This window comes from Dermacentor andersoni, chromosome 7, assembly GCF_023375885.2.
Source record: "Dermacentor andersoni chromosome 7, qqDerAnde1_hic_scaffold, whole genome shotgun sequence".
NCBI lineage: Eukaryota > Metazoa > Arthropoda > Arachnida > Ixodida > Ixodidae > Dermacentor > Dermacentor andersoni.
Genome location: NC_092820.1, coordinates 142,010,958 through 142,025,742, shown reverse-complemented (window position 1 = coordinate 142,025,742; position 14,785 = coordinate 142,010,958). Strand labels below are relative to the sequence as shown.

General features: G+C 47.1%; 1 protein-coding gene across 1 annotated transcript in view; it reads left to right on the top strand.

The window, feature by feature from the left end:
• The window catches only part of eag (potassium voltage-gated channel protein ether a go-go), a 144,322-nt gene that overhangs the window by 86,115 nt on the left and 43,422 nt on the right, over positions 1 to 14,785 (top strand). The gene's annotated exons all lie outside the window — the stretch shown is intronic.

Below are 14,785 nucleotides of genomic sequence, written 5' to 3'. Positions count from 1 at the left end.
GACCTGGAGGCAACAACTGCTTCTTTCTCCTCATCTCTTTTTTTTTTATTTCCTTTCTGTTCTTCCTTCTTTTTTTGTGTTATTCCTCTCGGTGCTTGAGCATGGAGTCTTGCGATATTAGGGGCGTCTCTTCATTTATGTTTAACGTCTTGCTTAAGTTCTTCCCCGGCTTGATGAAGACCGAGCGCACTGGGAAGAAGAGTGGTGGACCGCCATGGACTGCGACTTTCTGACACAGTTCCAGTGGCGATGTAATAAAGGAGGCAAAACATAACAACCACCACGTGAGCGTTTCTTCTTCTTCTTCTTAAGTGCTGTTGTTGATTGTTGAAGTCTGCAGCTAACTCGCCCTTATTCCTACATTCTTTTCTTCATTTCTTTCTTTCTTTGTTCATTCGAGAGAGCGAGATAGAAAAATTATTTAAGGAACTGCAGAGAGGTGAACCTCACGTTAAATTCCTCAAGGTCATTCCTGCATGTATTCATTCGTTCGCTCACTCCGTTCTTTCTTTCTCGATTGTTTTCTTTCATCGTTCACTTTTCCTTCCATCGTTCGTTCGTTTCTTAGTTCGCTCGTTATCATTCCACTCTTCCTTCACTGCCCTTAAAGCGGCAACTTTCCATATCCTCCAGAAACAGTGTTTTATTTCATTAGCCATAGTCCTCGCTTTATCACCCGGACAAGCTTCCGGGCACCAATGTGGCACGGCTGGAATCACAGCGATTCACAAATACGAACTGAACTATGTAGCGTGTAATTACAAGAAAAATAAACATGGAAACACATATTCAACGAACGCAACAACAAAAAAAGAACGACAGAGGCGCCAGTAGCAACGGACACATTTTCAGGGAAGCGCCGCCGGAAGCCCGTCACTTTCGCCGAAGAGCAAAACACGTCGGTCGACACGACGAACGCGAAGTTTATACATAGTACTCGCACGGGCCATACGAAGCGAGCGAACCTCGAATCAAGCTTCCGGGTACGCATTAGAGCACGAGCACTGCGGTAAGCCTTTCCTTGCTTCTTTCCTTTTTTTTTTTTTTTTTTGCGGTGATGCTCCCGCGATAAACAAGATGGGGCTCTGGTCCTGACTTAAGTGACGGCACTCTTATTCAGCAGCGACCGCCACTTTTGTGGAGCAGATACTCTTACCGGTCTTCTCTCCGTTGCCCGAGGTCTGGGATTAGCGAGATTCGTGTACAGTAAACTCCGGTTAAAACGAAACCCCGCTTGAAAGGAAGCCTGCGGTGTATGAGAATAGGGAGACTAAAAAAAGTAGAGCTAACTCGCAAGCGAAACTTCGAATAAACCGAAAATTTTTCCATTTTTTTCTTACAAGTTCCGCTTAATGAGCGAAGTCTACTGCAGTGACGTTATCTCTTAAAATAAACTGCTAACAAGCGGAACACCTTCTTTTAACCTTTAGACCTACGCTTATTGGGCGGTGTTTGCTACAGCACAGTTACCTCTTAAAAGACTCTTCGGGTATACGGAACACTTTTCCTCAACCCTAGAGTTCAGTCTAATAATCGTCGTCTATACTATAGCATACCTTTAAAAAAAAACTTCGGGAATGTGGAATATTCCTGCCCTACCCGTCGAGTTCCGTTTAAGCTCCTGTCTACTGTGGCAAAGTGCACGTTCCTTTAGACAGCCTGGGAACCATTTCACCAACAACAAAAAGAAAAAAAAAGGCGAAAGGCAAGCGCATCGATCCGCACTCGCGAAGAGTCACGCCAATCCTGAGCAGCGGTGTTCGTAATAGCTCGAGATTGTCCGTGATGCGTTCAAATGGGAACCATAAGGGGGAAATGGGAGCCCCTGAGTACACTTAACTCGTGCGCGATCCAAACCTTCTGAGATCGATGTTATGCGCGGCGAGGAGAAGGAAGGGGGGATGGCAGTCCGATATTGGTTTTGACTAAAGTGCCGAATCAACAGTGCTCCTGGGGGAGGCGAATTCTATAAAGAAGTTTTTTTTTCGTTTAAAAAAGTGGCGACGAGCTTGCTGCGACGACGCTGGCAGCGTCGGTCGATAAGCGATGGCGCCTTGTTTGAAACGCTCCTTTGTCGGCGTTTCGTTTCACAGCGACAGCTGTCGGGGTGCTTAGGCGAAGGCCTCGCGGTGTCTGTCCGTAGGTATTATCTTCATTTCCCTTTCGCAAGAACCTTCCAAAAAACAATGAAGGGATTCGATCGTGAGACTGCGGTAGTTGTCGTGCCGTCTTCGAAACAGACGTCTACGCGCCAACAGCGCCGCGCCGTCCGGATATCGCTGTTGTCGTCTCGCCATCGTTGTCACTGTCGTGACGTCATTGAGTTTGTCATCGTGCCGTCATTGTGCCAATCTTCATCACCCTCGCAACGTCGTGCCGTCGTCGCGCCACTGTTGCCGCTGTGATGACGTCATTGTTTTGGTGCCGTCACCGCACCGTCGCTGCGCCAATCTTCATCACCCTTGTGTCGTCGTCATGCCTTCTTCGCACTGTCATCTTCGTCGCCTCGCTGTCATCGTCACTGTCGTTACGTCATCGTCGTGCCGTCGTCGGCACTCGTCCTCGTGCAATCGTTTTGCCGATGCTGTCATCGTGCCGTCGTCATGCCAGTTCTTTTGTTACACTATTGTCGTCGTCGAGCCATTGCCTTCGTCTTCCTGCCGCCGTCGTCGCTGTCCTGACGTCGATGTTGTTGTGCCTTGGTCAGCCGCCATCCTCGTGAAATCGTCTCCCCGCCGTCGTCGGTGTTATTGTCATCGTGTCGTCATCGCGCCGGTGTCTTTGTCACCCTCGTGTCATTTTGCTGTGATTGGATGACATTGTAGTCATCCTCGACACATACGTCGTCATCGTTATCTTCGGCATCGTGACCTTCGCTGTCGTTGTCTTTTTTTTATTTTTAGGGCCATCAGGGCCCTTGTATAAGTGGGTACGTGAACCAACACCTCCTAGATAGCGCAAGGCCTTTTCACTCCGATCCATGACTTCATGTTGTCAGCCCCGACCGCCATAGAATCCAATGGGGATGCTCTCGAGTAGGCAACAGGGATTTTGATGTCACCGCTTTCATCACGCAGCCTTTTCAATGGAAATTTCGGGCCAAGTAGCGTGACGTCATGGATCGGAGTAAACAGGCTTTGTGCTGTTTAGGTGGTGTTGCGTGAATACAGTTTATTTTACAAAGATAACGCAAAAAAAGTGTGTGTGTGTGAGAGAGAGAGAGAGAGAGAGATAGAGATAAGGGCAATATTATAAATGTAATTATTAAAACCGAATGAATTCGGGGAGGTCAACAAAGAGATAAACGGTTTCACAAAGCACCACTCTTTGAAAAGTTATACCAGGAAGAGATGGCCGACGAAAAAAAGAACTAGTTATTGTGAGTGTTAATGGCGGGTTCGTTGTCGCGTCGCCGTAGTCATGGTAACTAGCGGTCTCTTTAATATCACGTAAAGGGACAGTAACGCGCGAAGCTAAACGCGTTTAGACTGCCAAGATATTCTTTCGGGGCTATATTTGCGCTTATTCTGCAGAAAAGCAGTTCATCACTATCTAAGCGAATGACGGCTCAACTTTACACTCTAGAATTGCAGTGGCAGTACGCGATGACATCACGATGATGCGTGACGTACGTCGCAGATTTTATTTCTGCTTCCACCTGTATGGGCCGTGCCTCGAGCAGGAAAGGTTACCGAAACTTGTTAGCTTGACCTTTCGGTTCCTTTAGAGGGCGCTGTAAGCGATATTATCACTCGAAAAGGCGATGATAGCGCTCAGCCGTTTTCGGGTGCGAAAAGCCACGCGTCGTTTCACTCGATGCGCTATTCGACCAGGATGGCCGACGGAGCCTTCAGAGATCACTTCGTCAGACCGTTTGTTCGAACGAAAACCGTCGACTGAGTCCGTGCTTGCCTCGACTACCCGCGCTTTCTAGCTCACGTGTGAACTTCGTTTTTTTATCCCTCTCCCTCCCTCCCCCTCTCATTCTCTATCTCTCATTCTCTATATCTCCCTCATTCTATATTTCTCTCTCATTCTCTATATCTCTCTCATTCTCTATGTCTGTCTCATTCTCTCTCTCTCATCTCTCTATCTCTCTCATTCTCTATTTCTCTCTCATCTCTCTCATACTCTCTCTAGCTCTCTCATTCTCTATTTCTCTCTCATCTCTCTCTATCTCTCTCATTCTCTATTTCTATCTCATTCTTTCTCTCATCTCTATCTCTCCACTTCTACTTCTTCACATCTACAACTCCTCCAAAAAGAAAGAAAGCAAGCAAGAAAGAAAGAAAGAAAGAAAGAAAGAAAGAAAGTAAGAAAGAAAGAAAGAAAGAAAGAAAGAAAGGAAATGTGAAAGCGGAGCCATACTGGGCCGAGAGACAGCGCTGGGCATTTGGGCGCTCACACTGATTTTCGCGCTGGCCGGCTCGGGGGCCTGGCGTCGTTTTCGCCGTCGTAAAGCGCAGGCGTGGCAGACGGCGCCGGGAATTCGGCAAAGACCTATAGAGCAGTAAAGACAGTAAAACGATCGTGCGTGTACGTTCTTTCTACCACCTCGTACCCCCCTCCACCCACCCCCCCTCTCCCTTCGACTGTTCTACCGGTCCTGCCTGCGTTCGCTATACCAGCGCGCCCCTGCAAACGATGTGTTCTCACGCATTCACCGATGACCTTTTTTTATTACCCTTTCTCTTAGCCTCCTCCTCTTGCATCCTCGCTCCCCCCTCCCCCCCCGCCTCTGTCTTGCAACCTCCACTCAGTCACGAAGGGCAAACGGTTAGCCAAAGAGCATGCTGTTGTCTTTGTATTATCTCTGTTGTCTTCTTCGTTCATCTCTCTCTCTCTCTCTCTCTCTCTCTCTCTCTCTCTCTCTCAGTGAATGCCTCTGATGGTCACAAAGGTTGCACATGCGCGTAAGCGAAAGCACGCCACCCCCATACTTATATATACACGAGGCCGCGAATGCGTGCATCGTTTTGGAGGACACAGGAGTCGGCGTGCAGGTCGATCAATTCGTTACGAGAAAAAACAAATGTAGAGAGGCCAACAACTCCATTTACGGCCTCTGTGGCAAAACCCCTTTGATCCCCGCAAGCAGTTACGCTCGATATTCTGTTGCATCTCAATTGAATGTCTATTGAGGGGCCCAACGAGGACTCAAGGGAAAGACGAATATTCCGGATTGACTCTTGCGAGCGGTGTGAAGGCCGCAATTGATAAGCCATATACGCTAACCTGGCACAGTAGAATAAGTAAACAGAAGTGAGGTGGCGCTCGGTTTACGTTTGATGGCAGCCAAATGGAACTGGCAGACAATGACTATAGTCAAGGAAAGAATAGGGACATTTGATTTTACGGCGATGGCCGTTAAAGGGGACTTGCCCAAGCCCTTTTTCCTTTGACGACGGCGTGTGAAAGCACGCTCAACATCAGATGTCAACCAAAGAACACCTACTTGCGTCTGAGTCCCCAATTTTTAGCGGTTATTTTTCATTATTCGCTTCATTCCAGGCAATCTTGGTAAGCAGGCAAGGTGTATGTTCCTCTCTCGCCTCGTTTCGGGCCTTTCTCAGTGAAAAAATAAACGCGCGACGACGCTGGGATCAAAGCTCGGCCTTCCAACACAGATTCTAACATTCTAACAGCCCAACGTTCTAACGATTAGGCCATGTGCACGATCGCACGCCAACTTCCCTCTTTGCCAAATGCCGACTGTCTCTCTTCCAGACGTATGGCACACACGCGCGTCACGTGACAGTTCCTCGCATTCTTTCCTCATGGCAGCTTAACACTTCGACACTCTGTATTAGAACGCATTGCCTTCGGGATCGGCCCTGCATTCCCCCAGTCCTCTCTCTCCACGCCGCAGCTAACGCCTGCTAGAGGCTGCACGAAGCTGTTGCCCCCTTCCCGACCTGTCCACGTTCGAACAGTTCTTTTAGTTTCAACGTGTCGTTGCCCGAGTACAAAAAATATCGTTTCTTTTTAAACAGACCACGTGACACATAGACGTATATGTACGTATGCAATGGTGTGCTACTCGAGTCTCGGCTGACGTCACAATCCGCGTTTCCCTATAGCTCATGCGAGGAGTCCCGATGCTATGCGCAGGACTTCAATAATCGACGTGTCGTGAACGCGATTTGAACGGCCGTAGTGGAAATGACGCCGTCGCCATCGTACGACAGTCGTCATCGTGCCGATGTCTCACCTTACGACTGCTCACCTTACGAAACGCGTTGGTCCACCTAGTGACGCTTTGCAGAACCACAAACGGTGCTGGATGGCTAGGTATACAATCAAAAATGCTTAGCATGACATGGATTCCTAGGGAGCATGGAATCTGCGTAATATTTTTTTTTTTTTTTTTTGCTTTTAAACGTAAGAGTCGATAATGACAAAATCAAGGTTACCTCAGGGAAGCTAGTTGATTTTATTGTCTGCCAGACAGCACTCAGATGCAGCGCGGATAGTGAATGAAAGAGGCGAGAAGAGCTTCACTCTAAATTATGAGTAATGTAAAAAGGCACAGCCTATGTCACGTACAGCCCGTGTGTGTGTGTGTGTGTGTGTGCGTGTGTGCGTGTGTGTGTGTGTGTGTGTGTGTGTGCGTGTGTGTGTGCGTGTGTGTGTGTGTGTGTGTGTGCGTGTGTGTGTGTGTGTGTGTGTGTGTGTGTGTGTGTGTGTGTGTGTGTGTGTGTGTGTGTGTGTGTGTGTGCGTGCGTGCGTTCGCGCGCGCGCGCGCGCGCGTGTGTGTGTGTTACACACACCGAGAGAGAGAGCGAAAGATGTAAGCGTATGACAGAGGCGGGCTTGAGGCCCTGGCGCTTGGTTTAAGCACTACTGTGCAGATTTAAATGCGGCCTACGGATGCTTTCACTCAGGCTGTGTAAAAAAAAAAGGGGGGGGGGGCATGTTTTAAACTGGCTTGAGTATCGCGCCGTGCTGACCACTACCTTCAAGTTCCGGCTGTGTTACAAACACGGCGGCAACATTGACGGCCAGTTCAGATCTATACAATGCTTTCATTTTTACCACAACAACAACAACAAAAAATTCTTGCGTGCACATTTTAGTGCCTCCAGAGTCAGCCGCACACATCAAACGTCTATCCGGAGTCAGACGAAAAGGGGACGTTCGTTGAAACAACAAACCGTCGACACACTCGAAAGCGCCCACTCCAAACACTTTCCGATAACTAATAAGGCAGGATTGTGTGCGACACGCCTTCGGCCCTCCCGCATTTAACAGCACTCAATGGTCAGTCGGCACATACGTCGTAAGTGACGTGCAATGACAAAAACACACTCTCAATACAGAATCCCTTAATCACACACTCCAATGGCTTTCATGCGCGATTAATGGTTACTGACGGGTTAGGCGCACGTAAAGGAAGGTTACACATATCACCAACAAGGACTCTTCTCCCGTTATGGGGTTTCCCCGCGGACGACGGGCATCAAGTGCTTAATGAGCCAGATGAAGTTATTCGCTGCAATAACGAGAGCGAAAAAGAAAAGCCGAGGTGCTTGTACACTATAAACACGGTATGCTCTGTGTAGGCCGACATTTTCGCGCGTTGATTGCGATGCCGCAGGCCCTCTGTGTGCCAGTAAAGCCCTGACGCCGTATTTTGCGCGAACAGATTTATTCAAGTTTTCATTTTTCCCTCGCACTGTAACCGACTTGGAATGATTCCTTATTGCCTTTCGCCACACTTTGATGTCTTTTCTTTAACTTTGTTATTATTGTTTATTGCTTTGTTGCCATTTAACCCACCCTGCTTGGACCTGTACAAGGTTTGCAGTATTGAATAAAGAAAAATAAACAAGAAATAAAGGCAATAACCGCGCGCTCATTGCAAGAGGCTCTTAACTCAGTCCAACCTCCCCACCTTTCTGCGATTAAAGGTACATGTCTCCCTCCTTCAGTATGTCTGGTCGACGATGCCGAAATTTGCAGGGGCAGATTTTAGCACCTTATTTTCTCTTGAATTCCTTCTTAAATTTTAAATCCTAATTTCAGCGGGAGGCTTCGCGTCATGCACGTTGTCATACGACAGCTGCAGCGACGCGGTTACGCATTGTTGCTAGGCTGCCGTAAATTTCCGCAAGCTCTGTAAGCTCATGTTAGTGACTCTTGGCGCCTCACATTTATTTTTCGGGTTGCAGGTATACTAGCCTCGTTTGAGGCAAAACCATCACTATTTCTTTCTTTACTATCATTATTTTGCGCGAGCGGGTATGCCGGTGGCCTATTATACAAAAAAAAAAACGTCGAAATATTGCCATTTTTTGTTAAGGTTACGGTGTGTATAGCAATGTGTGACAACGAAGGGCACCGTGTCAGGCTCATGATATGCGCGACAGTACAGGGTTCACAGTCTAGTGTCTCTGTCTTTGGTATTGCGCTCGTCTGCACGCACAAGTAACTCCGCGCGCGATATTTTACGGTTTTCCGAGAGAGCATTGCGTGTTTCGATGCCGGGTTCGCTTACTGCAAACCAGCACAGATCCCAGTCGTAAAATTAAAAAAAAAAAAAGAGGTGCAATGACTGTCGCTCAGGCGCCACTTGAAATCGGTTATAAAAAAAAATCTGAGTTATTTGTAATCAGTGTGGAATTCAGTTCAGTATTGGTGCGTAGTCAGCGGCTGTATATAAGTAGTCGGCATGGCAGTCAGTTCAGCAGTAGTGAGTAGTTTGGTAGTCCCGGTTCACCGTTAGTTCAGTGGTGGTTGATTGTCGGACAGAGTATAGTGCGACGGTCAATTCGATGGCAGTCACATTCAGTAGTACTGCAGTTGTTAGTCCCGTATAGCAGTGAGTGTGTGGTAGTCTGTAGTGTGTTCTGTAGCTGCAAGTGTACTATAGTCGGCGTGGTTGTCGGTCAGTCGTAGGTAGTCGACAAACCAAAGAGGAAGTCCGCGTATGTTAGCGAGCAACTTCAAAACTAAGGTCAAATCTTCACCTGACGAGTGTTTCCTTCCCACAAAAAATTCGCTAAACCGGGTCGCTAAAACTGATCATCGTCATCATTATGACGACGATGATGATGTTAAGAGGAAGCTTTAGCTCGGGTGCTCCTATCTAAATACATGTAAAAGGAGAATTGATTTTTCTCGGCAACCACTGCATCGAATTTGATGAGGTTTGTTGCATTTAAAAGAAAAGCTCAAAATCTAGTGACTGATGGTTTCGAATTTTCGATTTAAGTTGTCAATTTTTTATTAAATATTCGCAAAAAATCGAACATTTTTCAAAAAACGAAACTATCAAGTTTACAACCCTGTAACTCAACAATGATGAAGGATAATACAATTCTGTGAATTACATCTAATAGTACATCTAAAGCGGACAAAATTGATATATAACACATGAATATAAAAATTTTAGTAATATGGAAATACAACTTTTGCAGAACCCTTGTAACCAACGTAACGAATTCACGTAAGATTTAAAATGACATATCGAATTTGCCCGCTTTGAATGATCTAATGGATACAGTTTACAGAACCGCGATACCTGTTCTTGATGCAGACCTATGAATTTGTAAACTTCGTGCTTCTATTTCTTTTTCACACGGTCTGATATTTGAAAATCTGTTTAACAAAATGCAGGCTCTAAATCGGAATTCCACTTCAAACAGTCACTAGAATTTAACTTTCTCTCTCAAATGCTACAAATTTCGTTAAAATCGGTCCAGGGGTTGTCTCAGAAAAACGTTTTTGCGTTTTACATGTATTTGAATAGGCCGCGTCGGAGTTGGGCCCGAGCTAAAGCTTCCTCTTAAGAGTGACCTACGTACCCTACTACAGCCCTTAACGTTAGGGAGAGGTCGGCGACATATTTCTTGCCGGCATTTGCAATACCACGTTAAATAAATTCAGTTCAACCCGAGCCACTCATACAGTGGGACGCGTACGACTGCTTCGCGAGACGGCGCACTGCGAAATATTCCAGTTCGAAACTGGAGAGCGAAGTTCTCTGGCGAAGCAGAGGCGCACGGCTGCAGCCAAATAGACTTGCACCGTCGCTCAATTCCCGTCGCGTGTTTGGTGGCTTTATATGGCGAAGCAATCTCGCGGGGGAGTCGCGTGCTAGATCTACTGTACTCGTTGCGCAAGCGCACCAACTCTAGCGAGCTAAAGGTCTTTGACCCGAGAGACATGGGCTTCTTCTGCTTGCGTTATTATCCACCCACACACGACACAATGATGAGTGACGGTTCGCCTTGTCTTGTCGCTCAAGCTTCTTTATTCTTCCTTTTTCATTGTTCTTTTCTTTTTCTTGTTTGTCCCTGGAGAGCTGTGGTGAATTGGTTTGGAAAGGGGCGGGGGTGAAAATTAGGTGAGGAGGAGAGTTGTGATGCGTTAGATCTGTTAACCTGCATCGTGGGTACTGATGCTGTGGAAGGGCATACGACCGACAGGAAGGAGCCTGTAGTGCTGGTAGCCGGAGTCCCTATGTATGGTTTGTCTCTGTGCCTCCGGATCTTGATAACGTGGCGATTACTATTTCGGTCCTCCAACTCTATTAGTTTATTATTCGTTTATAAGACGCCGACCGCATTGGCCACATCCGCCGCCAAGATGAGATGGTCGCGAGCGTAGCCTGCCTCGAGAGCATGAAATGTAACAAAATGAAAAAAATTTATTAATTTCGGACTATTCGAAGAACAAAGCGGTACGGCTGATTCACGAATGGCGACATAACCACAAGAAATTGATAATGATGCAAACGAATGAATTCAACCTTTTTTTTTTTTTTTCGCTCATGTCTTTTTTTATCACCGCCTTTTTTCTTTTCTGCTCGATATATTTAATAGCTACGTTTTTCAACGGCACTCGTTTGTGATCTTTTTTTTTTCGGAGGAATGACCAATCGTGCTTTGCGGAAATGTGCCACAATTTGCGCGGACAACCACAACAATAACAACGAGAACAGGAACAACAACGAAGGCTTGTCTTACTTTACCTTTCGAAACAATTCTATACGCTGTATTGCTGGAGAACCAATCAAGACTCGTTGTGAAGATGTCATTCTAAGAAACCCTTTCTTTGCACAATGGCGACAATGCTTCAGTTAAGCCACGGCACTAAGACAAGACCAGCACCCCACAACCCGAAATACACATGGCGGCATAGCTGCGCCCTTTATATGAACCTCGCATTGAAAGGTGGGTGCCACGTCTCCCACTGGATAAAACTACGAGAAAGCCTATGAATAAATCATGACATCCGAGATCGGCTGACGCGCGCGGCATCGCGCTAGAAATCTCGAAGGCCATGTGTAAAGTTATAGACTTAGGCAAAAAGATTACGAATATGATGATATTTGATACGAGCATCCCTTTGCACCGCAGTCGTCCCTGTCCGGCTGCAACATTATTATTATTATTATTATTATTATTATTAATATTATTAGTAGTAGTAGTAGTAGTAGTAGTAGTAGTAGTAGTAGTAGTAGTAGTAGTAGTAGTAGTAGTAGTAGTAGTAGTAGTAGTAGTAGTAGTAGTAGTAGTAGTAGTAGTAGTAGTAGTAGCAGCAGCAGCAGATCTCGAGTTTTCCCTGGGCACACAAAATAAAGATCGCTTCATTCCTTCAATATATGAGCACCCTGTATGAATGGCACCCAACGCCTCGGGAAAGCTTACTGCTGCCGCTTTTAATGTTGGATGGATACTATTCTATGCTAACAGACTATTTGAATGATTTTCTGCACCAGTTCTACACGCCGAGCACGAGTCTACTTCTTTCGAAAATGTTTCTGCCATAAATGCGCGTTCTCGGACACGCCGATCTAGCTTCGAACAGTAAAGGTCAAAGAACATTTCTATAGTGGCAGCCCCTCGGCAACGGAAGGGGCAACAAATTACCCGCCCAGCCTTCTCGAGCTAATCAGGTTTTACTACACTAATCGCTAGTCTAGAATTTGCATCTATTGCAGTAGTCTAGAGTAGCTGTGCTCCGGACGGCCCTCCAGTGGCGAACAAACGCTGCAGGGCGGTTACGGGACACTTCCTCGGCATGGTTCGGCTGAGGGGGGGAGGGGGGGGGGGACGGCGCTCGAGAAAATGGCACACGGTCATCGTCTGCTACGCGGAGAGAAAGAGAAAGGATAGGCGGGACTGTGGGGAACGTAGGGAAGAGAGGGGGGGGGGAAGCGCGAGGGAAGAAGTATGGGAAGCAGGGCGACCACGACAGAGCCTTGACCCGGTCTTTCTCGGTGATTTCAGGACGCGACGGCGCGATTGTCGGGCGTGGCTCGTCGTTGACCGTCGTCTGTTACCTTTCCCTCTCTCTCTCTTTCTCTTCCCTTTATTTTTTCTTTCGTCTCGCCACATTTAGCCCCCCCAGCCCCCGCTCCCGGCACGGCTTTTCCTTCACTAGAAAGAACAAAAGGACGTCGGGTTGAAGTCGGGAAAAGAACGGGCTAAAAAGGAAAGATTACGACGAGCGATGGTATGGGAGGGCTATAAAAATGGGGAAAGAGAGATGAACGGAGAAAAATAATTCAGGGAACAGGACCATTGGCTCGCTCCAACCTGATCGCCGGCGCGGGTACGCTTTCCCGTCGCTATGTAGTATATAGCCCCGGCCTTTCAACTTAACGACGGGTTTTCCCCGTCTTCGGCCTCTTGCGTCTTGAGAGCCCGTCTTTCGCTCTTCGTGTTCGAACACTTAACGGGGACGTGTATAGAGTTTCCGGAGAATTCGCGCGGCGTTTCTGCGTGCTATCGCCATCGCAGAATATTACGCCACCGCCGAACATATTTTTAGGAGATAGGTTATGAAAGCCGGTGCTTTGAAAGCGTCTAATTTTTTTTCTTTTCTCGCTTCCCAGAGCCGTGGTTTTAGCTACGAAAAATGGCCGTAGTCGTAGGGTTCCCTACAAAAAAAAATTATCAGAGGAAACTGTGGCTCCAGTGCCCATACGGGAGCTGCAAGCGTGACGGGGCAGTCATGCGTGGGAATGATAGCTAGCGCCAGTTAGTACGCGGAACATGCCTACACTTGGTCCTTTTTCGGCTTCAAACGTCTTTGCAAATCGATATGCGGGCCGATGTGTGATGCTTTGTGCTCAACAGTTTATGAGAACAGCGCACTTTATTTATTTTTTCCACGTTAACTGTCGTTGTCTCCACCTGTGTATATGGTTGCCAGGGCGTGCCAAGCCGTTTATTTAGCTTTCTGCCCGATCTCCCTCAACATTGCCGGAAATGAAATTCAATTCATTTCAAAGGAACTTCTTTTGTTAGTAACAAACTCATGAAGCCAAATGACAATGAAACAAAAGAAAGAAATCGTATGAAGTACGAATTGTGTTTTTAATGGAAATATGAAGTTAACTAAGGGAAATGAAAGTGGACGGAAAGAGAGCTTCCCGGCATTCTCCTCCCCGCACTAAAGACGTGCGATGCTCCACCAACTTAGTCATGGCATCGACTATATTATTATTGTAATCATAATCATCATCATCTGCCGCCAACAAGTCTGACCTACCGGTATTCTGAAAACATTAAACACTAAGTATACATATGTATACGATCAAGAGAGACCGACAGCAAACAATGCTTAACAGTCGTACGTATAGTTTGCTACCCAGCGCAGGGGGAAGGAGATAGAGGGGTGAAAAAGAGAGAGAAGGGATGAGAGAGTAAGAGAAAGAGAGCACCAGTTGCGCGCACGCTTGAAGGTGCGCAGCAAGTCTTCATAGACTTGCGATGGCAGAGACCCGTCGACTTGAATCGCTGCAGTAACGCCCGCGTTGCTTTCTGCGCCAGCTACGCGCACGTCCACGATGCAAGGATCTTCGTAATGCAAAGAAGGGGGTAAGGCGTGCAGACACGGACACGAGAGAAGTGAACAACACGAACAACACGGCGTTCCTGTTGTCCACTTCTCTTGTGTCCGTGTCTGGACGCCTTACCCCCTTCTTTGCATTATGAATCTTTACCAACTAGCTCAGCTTTCTGTCGTTCTAAGGATCTTCGCTTCTGAAAACAATCTTCCGTCCAGCCGGTTTGATGCTGTCGTGAGAGGGAGGGGGGCTGGAAGTCGTATAACGGGAGACAAGGACACCGGAGGGCGTTCAGTAGCATCTTCGGGTATACCGCAACGGTCACACGTTGGCGCGTCGCCCACTTAATCAAGCTCAAACCCAACCTTCGTGGAGTGGACGTCACCGCTCGCGCCGATCGGGTCCGGAACACACGATGCGATGGGCACCGAGTGCGCCAATGTTGAACCGCTGCGCAGTAGTCCGCTGTGTGGGTCGCTTTTGGAATGAGAGAAACCGGCTTGCGTTTTACGGCATGGTCACTCGACCACGGTGGACGACGCTCGTTGGAGCAAAGCCCGTTCGTGGTATACGATTGGATTGGATTGGATTTCCTTCCTCGATGGCGACCTCTTTCTTCTTCTTCTTCTTCTTCTACTTCTTCTTCTTTTCTTTTCCTTTCTTTCTTTCTTTCTTTTTTTTTTCTTCTTCTTTGTTTTGTTCAGTTCGAACATTTAAGAAACGACAAATAGAAGCCCCTCTAAAAGCTGACGCTGTTCCGCCTTTTTGGCTGTACTTATGCAAGAGGCGGACGTCACTTGCGAGACGAATCGCAAATATCCAAAGGGCTAATTAAAACGATCCACCGATAACTTTTTTTTTTCAATTGTTCACCTTATGGCACTTGTTCCAATTGGGAAATTGAAGTCGAGAGTGGTCGTTAAGTTGTTGCTACTTAACATAAGTACTTAAAGAGCCCCTCACCAGTCCCCATAGCAAGTCATG